The sequence below is a fragment of the Protopterus annectens genome, chromosome 6.part0 (assembly GCF_019279795.1).
Source record: "Protopterus annectens isolate FY-2018-M chromosome 6.part0, PAN1.0, whole genome shotgun sequence".
In the NCBI taxonomy this organism is placed as follows: Eukaryota; Metazoa; Chordata; order Ceratodontiformes; family Protopteridae; genus Protopterus; species Protopterus annectens.
The window spans coordinates 1,313,245,953-1,313,258,452 of record NC_056737.1 but is presented as its reverse complement, the minus strand read 5'-3'; positions in this window follow the sequence as shown (position 1 = coordinate 1,313,258,452).

Genomic DNA, 12,500 nt, shown 5'->3' with positions numbered 1-12,500 from the left:
CAACTGTTCCCCAAACATGCATTTGTGTCACTGTTATAGAACATATGTGGGTAGTCCACACATTCCCAAACCATGTCTAACAGCATGCATAGATATCCCATTAACACAAAACAACAGATGTGCAGCAGTCACATAGCAAACAGAACACAAGCTTATATGGAACCATAGTGGCCCTTACAGTGGCATGCAGGTGACATTGTTCATAACAGGCCACCAATTATAGTGTCCCAACATGGAACATGACTACAAATAAATAGCACAAAGTGTACAATACGACATATGTCCCAACAGTAGGTCTTCTATAGACATACCCATTGAGTTGTGTGATCAGATTGTTGTTGCAGATATGGTGGGGGGGAGACAGAGATGTGTATTAACAACTATGATAACCTTGCAGTATGAGGTCCTTAGACCTGTGTCCATCTTTATGTATTTTAGGCATTATGTCAAGGGAACACTTGCCAGTTTATACAGTGGAGAAGAATGATGTCACACACCTGGTGGAGCACTACCACATGTTGTTTGGCCAAACAGCCCATGATCTGCAGGAGCAGACTGACCTGTGGAACAATATTGTGGACAGGGTAAACGATGTTGGCCAGCATAACCACAGTTATGAGCAGGTCTGACATTGATGCACAGATCTACTTTGCCATGCCTGTCGGTGTACTGCTGCAGTTAGGGGGGAGCAGCTTGCAATAGTGGGGGTGATACCATCCAGCCCCCCTTGACACATGTTGAGGAGCTCCTTGCCAGCCTTGGGGCAACTACCCACCCACAAACATAACACCTGGCAGAGATCATAGTGGAGGTGGTTGCTACCCACACAATGGCAGAGAAGCGAGCAGGCAAGGCCACAGGGCACATCAGTAGACCACTGTTGCGTATCCATCTGCATCTGTACAGTTAGAGCATGCATATGCGAAATGAAATATATATAGTCTGTTGCTGCATTGTACTAATAAACAGATGTGAATATTGTGGGCTTGGACTGTTGATATACTATAATGCTGCACCTACCCTGTACCAATGCCACAGGTATGGCTACTGACATCACATCTCTCACACAATTATGTGGGTCCCTCTGGTATACCTCCAGAGCAGCAGCCTGTAGCTGGTGAGTATGGTGTTTGTTCAGGTTTGCCAATACACTGGTCATGTTATGGCCATGGTATAGTCCATGCACACATTTAAGAATCCTACCCATAATGCATGCTGTACATGTTCACGTATTGTTGCCGTTAACTGCACTGCTTCACAGTGGCCACCATGATGGTGTATCTGAAGGGTATGTCAGACTCCTGCAATATAACTAACATCCTATTATTACAAAATGTGTGCACAGAGATGAACATAATGGTGACACAAATGGCCTACAGTAGGGACATGTCTGAAATATCACCCTTATACACTGCTACAGCAGTATATATATCAGTATTACAATGGCAACTGTTACAGGTCTACACTATGGCATATCACAGTACTGCAGTCCACAACCCTTACAACCTGCAATGTGAACCTAACATGAGCAATGATTGTGTAATATGGAATCCTATGTTAGACCAGCAAATATGGGGAATACATACCTTCACAAACACTGGAAGCACATGTGTGCATACCCTCCAGATAAAATATAGTGGAAGCAGCTGTTAAGCTATTCACAGCATGCATTTTTCATGAGTTTGGACCTTCCAGCAAGTACAGGTCCCAATGTCAAACCAGGAAATGGTCTGCTGTCCAAGACATTTGGCCATCAGATGTACCCACTTACCTGCAACAGAAGCAGCCGTGGCTTGCTCACATCTTACATGCCATGGTGTGGACCCCATACCAACAGGTAGCCCCAGGAGTTGGACATGTAGCCATACCTCACCATTGCATATACCATGGTAAACAGTGCAGCTAGTCATGTATGTGGAGAGGATGTATGGGACAGTATTAATGTAGAAAATCAACAGATAGCCATCCAAGACAGATGATGTCACATGTAGCAAACCGGTCATGCAGGCTGCCTAGTAACATGCCACAACACTGAGGGAGTTGCAGGAATGTCTAGCAAGTACTAGCTGTGCAGTACCCATGTCAGCAATTGTCTGGACTTTGCATACGCGTGGCCCATGGGTTAGGGTAATCAGATGGGACAGATGTACCATAGGAAACATCAGCCAGGCCTCTCTAGCATATGCATAACAGAAAAGGTCCCCAAAAGGCATGCGTTGCAATGTGTACTAGTGTACCAAGACCACGTTGGAAATCTACAGACAGTATCACGTAAGATACATGTGCTGCACAACCAATACCACACCCCCCCCAGGCCCACTATCCCCATCTATACCTTGCCGGTGTCAGTGTACACCTGTATGTTTGCCATTCAATATCTGGGACTAGGCTGGTACACATGGTGTTCAGTGTTTGGGACACTGCAAAATGACACACATGTTAGGCCATAGTTGTCAAGCATCTGCAAAAAGGCTGAGGGTGGGGAGGGGGTGCATCATGACACAACAGTGCACTGAAGCTGGGATCCAAAGGATGCTATGAATGGCTGTAACTGCACACAGTCAGGGTCAGGAACTGTGGCAGACATAACCCTGACTCCACAGCAATAGTGACAGCAGTGTGTGACCTCCAAGGGATGTGCACATGAGTTGACCTTGCAATCATGCAGAGTTGGGGGACATTTGTAGAGCAGACTGACCAAATACTGGCAAATGCAGTTGGCCCATGCTAGTATACCACTGCTAGGAATAGTGACTGCTGTAGTACACATAACAGTAGGTGCAACAAACCATCATGATAAGGGTGTGCACACATATGCACCCACAAAGTGTATGCATCTCATTCAGCATCTGCAAAACGAACACATTCGTTTGACACTGCATTTGATTGTACAGGTCATATGTCACATATCAGGTTCATGTAATGTTAACATATGCAGTAATGTGGTCCTATGGCATATCAAGGAAGAGGGCATCATATCGGTAAGGGTGTGTACACTCCCCATAACTATGGTAAGGTTTGAAGATTGTCAGTGTAATTGTATTGTATTGGCCATACATGCACCGCTGATGATGAGATCTGTAAATCAGACATCAGGCATTCACAAATGACATCTGTCCACATATCATCCCAGGTATGTGTTGGACAAACACATAGGGGCTGTAAGTAGCAGTACAGACATAACTGACAAAGTAATACACATTCGGCAATGGTGTGTACACCTGTGAGGTATGGTGCACAGTACATGCCAGGGTGCCGAACAGATGCACAGCAATACTGTGTACATGAGTGCTGTCTGTTCCAGGGAAAGGGGCATCACCTACTAACACAAGTCATGTATCACAGAGATGTATAATGTTGCTAGCAGGGATTGACTATAGCTGCACTGCATGCTGTTAAGTGCCATATGTCATGCATGTTGACAAATGGGTAATGGGAGGTCTGTGTGTAATATCTTCGTGCAACCTCACCTGCAAGAGTGTGTGTGTGTGTGTGTGTGTGTGTGTGTGTGTGTGTGTGTGTGTGGGGGGGGGGGTTATATTGTCTGTAAGTGCAATCTGTTAGAAACGAGGGGGGGGTTGATGTATGTAGGATGTGTGTGTTTGTGTGTGTGTGTCCATGTATGCACATGTGTCATTGTGGGGTTGTTCATACTTCTTGACTTCTCTTTTAAATCGTGCAGTACATGGACATGGTCAGACACTTGAGACACCAGGAATACTTGTCTGACATGCAATCTCAGGACAGCTGAGAGCATAATAAGGTCTGTAGCATGGAACATGCATTGGGTGGGAAACTAGACACTAGGGATACTGTTATAATTGCAGTCAGCAGAAGGGTGAAAGAATACCCACTTATGCAGCACTACAGATGCATTGGAGAATTACTAGACAACACCAGAGAGTGTTTCCAAATATTACTGTAGTCCACATAAAAAGTTAATAGAGCAACATATCTTGCATCTACTGAACAATAGTTATGTATGACACTCCAGTGCGTGACATTATTGAGTGACTGTAATAGCCCCTAACATATGGGCGCCATCCTCAAGATGTCTGGACAAACCCAGGGTGAACAGTGAATGACAGCAGTGAGTCTTTGAAAAAACGACTCCAATCAAGTCAAAGAGGTAATGGAGTAACAGGTCATGTTTTGTGATCACTTGTCTAGGCAATAATGGCTGTAAGTTTCCAAGACTGATGCAGGATGGGGAACTTAAGAGAATAAACTAGGGACAGGTAAGCATTATGGTGGAATGTCAGTGTGTGTGTGTGTGTGTGCGTGTGCGTGTGTGTGTGTGTGTGTGTGTGTACTGTTAAGCTTTGAGGTACAGGTCTTAAAGTGCATTTCTTCTTTTCCCCTCACAGGTGACGAGGTGTGTCAGGGTCCCTCCTGCAGGCAATCTGATGTTGGTGTCCATACAGACACTGACAATGATGATAGGTGTGTTGAGGCACAAGCGGGGTTGTCAGAGTCTGAAGCTGCACCATCGTTTGACATCCTGCTGTTATCCACCCCATCCCCGCACATAGTCACAGTGCCTATACATACCCCATCACCAGTGGCTATAGCAGAGGGACAGTTGATGGTTGGTGGCAGTGAACAGGAAAGTGTGGTATCTATGGCACGTGTGTCTGGACACAGCAGCCATAGCTAGATGTCCGGCAGGGTACCACATAGGCAGATGTACAGGGGTGCTCATTGGAGGGCTGCTGGTCATCATGCCCCTGGCAGAAGTGCCACATCTGGTACCACCAGATGCATGTTTCAGGCTGCCATGGAGGTGCAGGCACATATGGAATGGTACACCAGACAGGGTCTGAGGCTGCAGAGGTCTACTCTTTCAGCTGTTACTGACAACATCCATGATCTTGCAGGTGCCCTCCATTATTATACAGAGGTTATGGATAGACAGTGAGGTGAGATGGTGGGACTCCTCAACCGTGGATTGTCCATGCTTAAGCATGTAGTGGGAGTGGTGCGATAGCCACTTGGAAGTAGGCCAGCAACACCAACAGCTGAAGGACGAGGTGGATGTGCATGAACACCAAGCCATTCCCGTAGTGGCAGTACCAGCCCCAGCACTGCAGAGGGGGCACTGCCCACACCACAGCAGGCCACATGCACATGGATGTGGTCACTCCCAGGATGGACCTGGTTCCAGCAGACATATGTTATCATCAGGGGAGAGTACCATATCATGGCTTGTACCTGGACATGCCCGTGGAACCCCTGGCAGGCGCAGTTTTTGTGTCCATGGCTGGAGGCGATGAATTGCACACCCTGCCAGGTATGGTCTGCAGCTGTCCAACAAACACCTGTATAGGGCAGCCACATTGCAGAACTGTGTGCATGCATACTCACACACAATACAAACACAGCTAGGGCAACCCCATACCTACACACACCACATCACCACGGCTATATCACTAATTAAATCCCCTCACTCACACACATGGTGTCAAATGTATGGCTCAGCCTAAGTCTCTGGCAAACCAACAACACACCCTGCACATAAGATGATACCTGTGCCACATCCCTGTCATCTGTAACACCGATGCAAGGACAAGTTAATATGGTTCTGATGCACATGGTGACTGTACTATGGTGTACCAATGTACTGTTGTGTAACATGTTGTCAGCAGTAAAGTTTAATGCTTACATATCAGGTAGTGTAGCTGTCCAGCCATGATGCATTATAGTTATTAAACTGAGTGATTGTGGTCTCCATAATGTTATCCATTTGTGTTGTAGGTGTCCATCTGTCAGCAGGAGGATGGTCTGCTGTTGTATCCTACAAGGGGTATGGCACTGTGGTGACACCTTGGCTGTGACATATCCTGGGTACAGGTGAAGACATGCCACAGGTCTGTATAACAGTTACTGCCTGTGCCACATGGCTGATAGGTCTGGGGGTGGTGTATGCAGGTGAGTGCATGGTGGCTGCTGTTAGCAGCCCTTCTACAGTGGAAAATGGTAAGTGAACTGGGTGGTACACACCACATGTGTGTGTATAACACACACAGAGGCTTTGGTGTTGATGCACTACACAGAGAATACTGTACACATGGATGCATGCACCTGTGCAAGGAACCATTGTAGCCTTTGTAATTCCACCAAGCCAGAATAGGCACAACAACACACTGGGTAATAAGCAGTCTGCTAGTTTAATGTCATTGATGATGGTACTGGCAGGGTATATGTCCCCTTCCCCACAGTAGTACAATCCTCAACTCAGTAAACATATATGTGCTGGTGTGGGTGGCACACCCCTACCCCTTGGAGGGTGAGAGGTACTGTAGAACTGCAGATAGTGTGATAGACAACTACCTAACCTGTTAACATGAACTGTACAGTATTACGGCCATCTAAGCAGGGGGGTACACTCAAAAGTAACTGCAATGATGTTGGCTGTGTCCATAACAGCCACACTCAGCTATATATACCACCCTAGTATCGCTGCACAACTATACAGTGGGGAAGAGGCCATTTACACATCTAATACTAGTTGTGATGGAATGTACGTCCACAGGATGGTACCTGTGAAATGTTAGCATATATACAAAGATATCACACCTTAAAAAGTTTAATGAATAAAGCTTTCGGGTCTACACCCTTCATCAGTATAACACTACAACAATACTATTACATTTAAATAGGAGACATCATCAAATCACATGCTTCAGCCCATCCCTAATCAAACACACAAAGAAACTTAAAGAAACAGCACTATAGGTATAACCTATGTGTTATAAATATTAAATACAAAATATAAAAAACTTACTATCATAGTAATGATCTAACAGACTCTATACATCTAAGTGTAATATAATAATATACACACATATATATAATTAATTTACTCATATCTAAAATATGCAATAAAAATTGCAGTATAAATGCAATAATTGCAATAAATATAATAAAAAGAATTTTTATATAGAAACAATATGATATACTCATCTAAATTTACATACATAATTAACTAAAGAATATATACAAAAGTATAGCCATAAATTTAAAACCTTTCTCTTTGTTTTTTAACTAATATTGGTTTCAGACTAACCCAGGGGAGACATCTGCCTGAAGTCTAATAATCCATTCTAACTCTTTCAGTTCTAGGAAATTATTAATATCTCCCTTCCTTAGACTAATATTTACTACAGCTAATACTCTAAATTTAAATACATGATTTTCACCTTTTTCTATAATATGTTTTCTTAAAGCATTCGTTACTACTCTCCTCCTGATTTCTGATTTATGTTCTGTTATTCTCTCTTTAAGCTTTCTAATAGTTTACCCACATAAAATGAAGAGCATGATACACATGTAGCCAAATATATCACCCTTTCTTCATTACAAGTTGTTAACATGGTCATTCTAATAATTTCTCCATTAGTAGGATGTTCAAAAAAATCACCACCTTCAAATAAATCATTACAGCAAGAGCAGTTATAACATTTCCTTATTCCCATCAATTTATTAGTCTTAAGCTTAGTGTGGAAGTCTTTATAACATAATTTCTGTTTTAAAGTTTCGGCACTTCTATATGAAAAACTAGGTTTATCACCTATTATGGATCTCATTTCAGGCATGGCTAATAAAATCGGCCAATTCTTTTCTATTATAGCACTTACATTACATGTATTTAAATTATATGTAGTCAGATATCTAGTTAACTTTATATCTTTACACAAATTGTCTCTCCTCATCATTATACCTCCTAGCAGTATTGGTTTAAATTTCGTCTGTCTCTCATTTTTTACTTCACATAATGCTTTATCAATAAGTTGCTTTGGGTAACCGCTCCTTTCAAACTCTTTCACCATACTTTCAGTTTGTTCATTAAAATTAAGCTCATCAGTATTTAACTTACTTAGCCTAATAAATTGTGCTTTAAGAACTCCTCTAAATATATGGGGTGCATGCATGCTATCCTTACTTATGTATCTCAGTGAGTCAACATCTTTTTTATATACTTTAGATTCCAATTTGCTATTACTCTTAAATAATGTTACATCTAAAAAACTAATGTTATCACAAGATGCTGTCATTTTAAACCTTAGAAAGTCCGTTGACTCATTCATGTATTGCAGATAATTTTCCAACTCTGAATGGGAACCTTTCCACAATAAAAAACAGTCGTCTACAAACCTTTTATAAAAGACGACTTTCTCATTCATATAATTGAGTTTGTTTAGTATTACCTCCTTCTCCCATTCATATAGCACTAAGTTGGCATAAGTGTTTGCCACTGGTGTGCCCATTGCAACGCCCGTAAGTTGCATAAACAGTTTCCCATCAAAAATAAAAACATTATGTGTCAAAACTACTTCTACTATATTCTTGAATATTTATTGCAACAGCAACAACATCCAAATTTGAATGGAAAGAGAAAGAACAGCAGCCCAATGGTACACAACAAAGTGAGCAGACGCTAAAGAAAGTTGTTAGAGGTACTTTATATTTATCTAATATTGAATTAACGGAGGCCCAGCGTTTACTTTTGAGTAAAGGGCTCAAATTTATTCCGAATATGAGAGATAATATAGTACAGGCGATACTGGACTTAAAGATGTTTCTACGAAATGTTGCACTTAAACTTATTTTTAAAAATGATAATACCTATGTGCCAGTATGTAAGAAGTCAAGTCTATTTATGCCTATTTTATGTCCCGTTCTGACTGCTTTCTCGAATATTGTTGAACGTGATTTACGTGTTTATTATAAAGGGAATGTAGTAAATAAGAGAATATAGCAATAACCCACGCCTGGGTGTGGGTAATGCTAAATTTACCCACGGTTGGCGTGGTTTGGTCCCGAGGGCGAAGCCCGAGGGACCAAACAAAGCCAACCGTGGTTAAATTTACCATTACCCACACCCAGAAGTGGGTTATTGCTATTATACCATGACATTATTTAAGAAAAGAAACTATTACTTTTCTTAAATAATGGCATAGTATAATGCCTGTTTACTGCCCTTCCGCAGATGTCTGGCATCGGCAGTTCTGATGTACTGCTGCGCGCAGTACATCAGAGTGGGCAAAGCAACGAGAAAGCAAGATCTCCATTGCTTTTTTAGTGTCTCGCTATGTTAAATGAGTTTAACATGGCGAGACAGTTTTAAAATAAGCAACGGATCTCCGTTGCTTATTTTAAAACTGTCTCGCTATGTTAAACTCATTTAACATAGCGAGACATAAAAAAGCAGAGATCTTTCTCCGTTTTTTAAAACACTCTCTCGCTATTTTAAATGATTTTAACATAGCGAAACAGCTTTAAAATAAGCAACGGAGATCTCCGTTGCTTATTTTAAAGCTGTCTCCCTATGTTTAAACCATTTAACATAGCGAGACAGTGTTTTAAAAAAACGAGTTATACTAATGGAAAAAAGTCCGGGCGACCTGACCTTTTTCCATTAGTATAACTCGATTTACAACAGGCACGCTGTCCAATCAGCGTGCACGTTTTGGGGGGGGTCATGGTATAATATATAATATTACTTATCCAGAATATTTAGGTCTAAATGAATTAAAGTTTAATGATACTATAGTGATTAAACAAGCAGACAAAGGGGGAGCAACTGTTGTTATGGAAAAGGAGTTTTATTTTACAAAAGTTTACGAAATTTTAAATGATGTTTGTACTTTTAAAGAAATTCCATATACTAACATACAAAGTATTATTGCTGAGGTGAATATGGTAATTTATGAACTGCAATTAGTGAATGACATAAGTTTGGAATTATTCAATTATTTGAGCGTTCCATGTCCAAGAATACCTCAAATGTATAGCAATCCGAAAATTCATAAAAATGTTACTAACCCACCCCTGAGACCTATTGTCTCAGGTGGTGGGTGGATAACAGAACCCATTTCAAAGTACCTTCAAAATTTGTTGGGGAACTATATAGCAGTTTGTAGTACTGTATTGAAGGATACTAATGATTTCTTAAATAGTCTCTATATGTGGCAAATTGATAATAATGTGGATGAATATATTATGGCCACTTTAGATATTACGTCCATGTTCACTGTGATTCTGAATGACTATGGAGTGAATGCAATACGGAATTTTTTAAACAATGAGATAAAAATGCATGGGAGGGAGATTGAAACAATATGTGCTCTTCTAGAAGTAGTTTTAACACATAATGTTTTTATTTTTGATGGGAAACTGTTTATGCAACTTACGGGCGTTGCAATGGGCACACCAGTGGCAAACACTTATGCCAATTTAGTGCTATATGAATGGGAGAAGGAGGTAATACTAAACAAACTCAATTATATGAATGAGAAAGTCGTCTTTTATAAAAGGTTTGTAGACGACTGTTTTCTATTGTGGAAAGGTTCCCATTCAGAGTTGGAAAATTATCCGCAATACATGAATGAGTCAACAGACTTTCTAAGGTTTAAAATGACAGCATCTTGTGATAACATTAGTTTTTTAGATGTAACATTATTTAAGAGTAATAGCAAATTGGAATCTAAAGTATATAAAAAAAGATGTTGACTCACTGAGATACATAAGTAAGGATAGCATGCATGCACCCCATATATTTAGAGGAGTTCTTAAAGCACAATTTATTAGGCTAAGTAAGTTAAATACTGATGAGCTTAATTTTAATGAACAAACTGAAAGTATGGTGAAAGAGTTTGAAAGGAGTGGTTACCCAAAGCAACTTATTGATAAAGCATTATGTGAAGTAAAAAATGAGAGACAGACGAAATTTAAACCAATACTGCTAGGAGGTATAATGATGAGGAGAGACAATTTGTGTAAAGATATAAAGTTAACTAGATATCTGACTACATATAATTTAAATATATGTAATGTAAGTGCTATAATAGAAAAGAATTGGCCGATTTTATTAGCCATGCCTGAAATGAGATCCATAATAGGTGATAAACCTAGTTTTTCATATAGAAGTGCTGAAACTTTAAAACAGAAATTATGTTATAAAGACTTCCACACTAAGCCTAAGACTACTAAATTGATGGGAATAAGGAAATGTTATAACTGCTCTTGCTATAATGATTTATTTGAAGGTGGTGATTTTTTTGAACATCCTACTAATGGAGAAATTATTAGAATGACCATGTTAACAACTTGTAATGAAGAAAGGGTGGTATATTTGGCTACATGTGTATCATGCTCTTCATTTTATGTGGGTAAAACTATTAGAAAGCTTAAAGAGAGAATAACAGAACATAAATCAGAAATCAGGAGGAGAGTAGTAACGAATGCTTTAAGCAAACATATTATAGAAAAAGGTGAAAATCATGTATTTAAATTTAGAGTATTAACTGTAGTAAATATTAGTCTAAGGAAGGGAGATATTAATAATTTCCTAGAACTGAAAGAGTTAGAATGGATTATTAGACTTCAGGCAGATGTCTCCTGGGTTAAATAATGCTGTTAGTCTGAAACCAATATTAGTTAAAAAACAAAGAGAAAGGTTATAAATTTATGGCTATACTTTTGTATATATTCTTTAGTTAATTATGTATGTAAATTTAGATGAGTATATCATATTGTTTCTATATAAAAATTCTTTTTATTATATTTATTACAATTATTGCATTTATACTGCAATTTTTATTGCATATTTTAGATATGAGTAAATTAATTATATATATGTGTGTATATTATTATATTACACTTAGATGTATAGAGTCTGTTAGACCATTACTATGATAGTAAGTTTTTTATATTTTGTTTTTAATATTTATAACACATAGGTTATACCTATAGTGCTGTTTCTTTAAGTTTCTTTGTGTGTTTGATTAGGGATGGGCTGAAGCATGTGATTTGATGATGTCTCCTATTTAAATGTAATAGTATTGTTGTAGTGTTATACTGATGAAGGGTGTAGACCCGAAAGCTTTATTCATTAAACTTTTTAAGGTGTGATATCTTTGTACGTATATTGCATTTGGCAGTAAAACCATTGTTACTTTAGTTAAATGTTAGAATATGCCAGGCAGTTCTCAGTCAGATGACCTCCTGGGACATGTATATTCTGCAAAATGCAGTAGATTCTTCCACATACACGCACACTCTTACTTGACAATACTAGGACTAGACTCCTACCTAGGTATGTAGTGCTACTGATGTGTGTGACTTTAATTGTACACACCACACAGCTTTTAGGATGAGGTGTGTTCCAGGTTACATGTAACATGAAGAACATCCCCACGCATGTACAGTATGGTAATGGGGGATGTACTGGTTGTTTATGGACAATACATAGTGTGACATACCATCATATACACATTGAAAAACACGTAACAGACACACATCTGAGAGACTTGGGCCTAATGTCAGTGTGTCCATTGTGTTACAGGTAGATTTCACACAGCACATGCATAACTGGGCTGGATAGTGTTATCAGTTACCTGTATGGTTGATGGGGACAGTGGTCCCCATACAGTGGGACATGGGACATGTACCAGGGGTACCATGGTGTAATGACAGTATACCCATCATCCACACCCCAC